The sequence below is a fragment of the Triticum dicoccoides genome, chromosome 2B, assembly GCF_002162155.2.
Source record: "Triticum dicoccoides isolate Atlit2015 ecotype Zavitan chromosome 2B, WEW_v2.0, whole genome shotgun sequence".
In the NCBI taxonomy this organism is placed as follows: Eukaryota; Viridiplantae; Streptophyta; class Magnoliopsida; order Poales; family Poaceae; genus Triticum; species Triticum dicoccoides.
Window position 1 is genome coordinate 92,864,549 of NC_041383.1, and position 3,892 is coordinate 92,868,440.

A 3,892-nucleotide genomic window follows, 5' to 3' on the forward strand; every position below is an offset into this window, starting at 1 on the left:
GGTGGTCGCCGACGGTGGTGGGGCGGTGGCGTGGGGATCGCCAGAGAAAAAGCTCGGCACGGGGGGGCCTAGAGGGATGGTTGAGGCAGTGGTAGAACGGCGGTGGGGAGTGATTTCGGGGCGGGCGGGGTGGCGCACCACCAGCCGCGGGCAGCGGGGGGCTGCTGTTTGGCCGGTGGTGGCTGGCGGCTCAGGGGGGTGGAGTTTGAAGATGAACTGCAGGCCCTTGATTTTGTATCCAACGGCTGCAAAATCGACTAACCAGAGATGAAAAAGTCAGTTGAATGACGTGTAGCCTCACCTTGCTAGTGCATTCTGTTTCTACAGTAAAATTCAGTTTCGATAGCAAAATTCAGTTTCAACAATTAAGTTCAGTTTCGACAATTAAATTCAGTTTCGACAGTTAAGTTCAGAGATGAGCGGCTGATGTATTTTACATCTAGTACTTTGTGGTTATGTATTTTACGTCAACTATTGGAGATGCTATTAGAATTCCACTCAGGTTAACGTTGTCTCCCTTGTCTTGCCTCAGCCTCGGTGTCGTATAACTCACCGGAGCTGCTCCAACGACGAAACCCTCCATCACAGCAGAGCAGTACCTCGGGCTCCATCTCCAGATGCCTAAGATCTTCTTTCCCTTCTCCAACAGCCAAGTCATCTGGAGCATCCACACCGGCCAACCCAATCATGCTGAGATCGACATGGCTTCGCCAAAGAGGTTGTACACTTGTTGCATCACTTTTTTACTGTACATGTTATATATATTGTCCACTGAGCACACGTAGTAATGTGAAATATGATTATTTTATCCTACTATATGACAAGCAGTGAGGTACCAGGCAACTTAGCTATCCGTGATGGACTCTCTTGAACGCCCTCATTATTTATCTCTGCGTGTTTGAGTTGTGCATTTGTCGATGGGCATGGGAGTTGAGCTAGTAGGGCAGTGGTCTGGGTCCAAAGTAATAGAAGTAGCACAAAAACATTTTTTTAGTGTAGGATTTCCTTGCTCAAGCCTCCCTACTAGAATCGCCAGTGCTTGAAAGGAAAAGTGAATGAAAAACATAGGAATTGGAAAGTTTCCTATGGTACTACTTTTCATGAATTTGGTGCAAAGGAATGGAGCAAAGGAAAACTATAGGATTTGTTCCTTTAGTGTCTCCTTGAAAGAAAAACCATCGGAATTCTAATTTCCACTTGTCCACCTTTTCATATTCCTATTCATCAAGCACAAGACTAAGAGATAATAGCATAATAGCATTATAATCATACATTCTCTTGTGGTTTGACTTAATCTCACCATGCTTTTTTGCATCCTGTGATCCTCCAATTCTTGTGAATCAAACATCCAGATTGGCAGAAATCTATGTTTTTAAATTCTATGTTTTGCACGTGCATTCCTATCCTATTCCTGTCTATTTCCTATCCCTGCATTATTAGAATCCACAAATTCGAACAAGCCCTTGCATAATTACTTCTATTACAGATATGTGTCAAAGAAAACCTTGTGTGGTTTGTCCTGCTCCTGTGGCGTTGTGTTCCACCCTAGCTCAGCTGCTCCAACAATGGAAGGGTTCACCACAGCAGGGATCCGCTCTCCAAAATGTCTTTTGCCGCCTCAGATCTTCTTCCACGCCGCCGGCAGCCATGACAACTGCATTACCATCATCAACTGAGCAGATGACCTTGAGGATTACACGGGTCCGCAAGAGAGGTCGCACTCTTCCATGTCTGCTTACGTTATGCATCGCTTAATATGATGACATGCTACATTATCGTCGTGTTCACCTATTAGACTCTGAGTCAGGTCGAAACTAATGCTGAAACTTGAGTTTTTAAATGGTAGTGGGGTACATATTGGGGCATCAATCAGTACTATCTGTCTACCATCTTGTTAATCTCGGGTGTCTACTATCAGTTTCATGTTGGGTGCAGACAAACATTAAAGGAGCCATTATCGGTATTTTTATCTAAAGCTAGTATCTGCCTGCTATCATTGGTTTTGAGTCTATCCACAGTTTGCTACCATCACCCTGGATTTGTGCATGTACTCCTTACATAATCTCACTATGTTTTATTCCTATGCATGCCAGTTATTGTACACATTGGAACTGATCATGTAGAGCAAACGATACGATTCTTGTGTGGCAATAAAATTTCATGCAGTCGTCGCTCCATGGTGGGCGCAATGGCAGCCCCGCTCCACCCATTTCGGATCGTAATCAAGAGGAAGATAACTGTTCTGAGGGCGATTCAGAAGGAGAAGACCACTCCTATTTACCCCATGAGGTCTTCGCTCTAACTTGGCATGCTGATGTTGGTAATATCATGCATATGGTGCCTTGCATTGCTTACTGTATACATCAAAGATGTCATCTGCTTAGTTTAGACATGCTTTGTGTCAATGCCATCTGTTTAGTTTCTTTATCGTATATGTGAATCATGCAATGCCATCTTGTTTAGCCAGGCATCATATATGTGAATTTTTTAATGCCACCCTGGTTAGCCAGTCATCTTATATGTGAATTATATCATGTCATCATTCTTTTATTACGTGTTAAATTTGTCAACAATTTTAGTACATTCAATTACTTTTCCTGTGCATCAGCCATTCGGCACGGTCTTTGCTTAGTTTAGACATGCTTTGTGTGAATGCCACCTGTTTAGTGTATAATTACCATATATGTGAATTATGCAACGCCATCTTGTTGCAAGACATTATATATGTGAACTATGCAATGTTATCTTGTTGCAAGGCATTATATATGTGAATTATGCAATGCCATGCTGTTTAGGCAAGCGTCATATATCTGAATTATATCATGCTGTCCTTTTTTGTATTTCTCATTGCTTTAGTCGACAATGTTTGTATATTCAACTGCTCTTCCTGTGCATCAGCCATTTGAATTGGTGATGGAGAAATCTAGAGTGAAAACAAGGTCTTCAGAGCAAACAATGCTACCTGCTAAAGCAGATATCTTGCTGGTTACAGATAGCTCTTCAGAGGAGGATTTAGAGGTAGATGACCAGTCCTATTATCCCCCTGAGGTGTATGCTCAAACTTGGCAGGGTTATATTACTCATATCATGCATATGTTGTATTGCAATGCTTAGTTTTTACATTATATACACAATATTGAATGCCATCTCCTTACTTGACACATCATATATACGATTGACCTCTGCTCACTTCCTTAGTATATAAATCATATATTTGAATTATGTCATGCCATGATGTTTACATAGACAGCATGTATCTGAATTATGGCATGCCATCCCATTTTCTAAAGACATAATATAGTTATATCATCTCATCCTGTTTACATAGTCATCATATTTTAAATTATGTCATTCCATCTGTGAATTTTATCATGCCATCATGTTTCCATCGATGGCATGTTTGTGATTTATGGCATACCAACCACTTTAATAGACACATCGTATAGTTATATCATGTCATCCTATTTACATAGTCATCATATCTTGAAGTATGCCATTCTATCCTGATTAGTTAGCCATCATACATGTGAAATTGTGTCATGCTATCATGTTTAACACTACTAGGAAAAGGGCTATAGATGATATGGCCACTAATGGCGCACCAGACATGTGGTGCGCCATTACTATATACTAATGGCGCACCATGTGCTGGTGCACCATTATTACTAATGGCGCACCTGGTGCGTGGTGCGCCATTAGTAGTTTTGAAAAAAGTAAATAAAAATTGTTACTAATGGCGCACCGTTGTATAGTGCGCCATTACTAGTTGGCATAGTAATGGCGCACCACACCACCGTGTGCCATTAGTAGTTTTAAAAAAAAATTGTTAGTAATGCCGAGCCCCACCTCCCCTCGCCCCGTCGCCCCCCTCCCCTCGCCGCCCCCTTGCCCC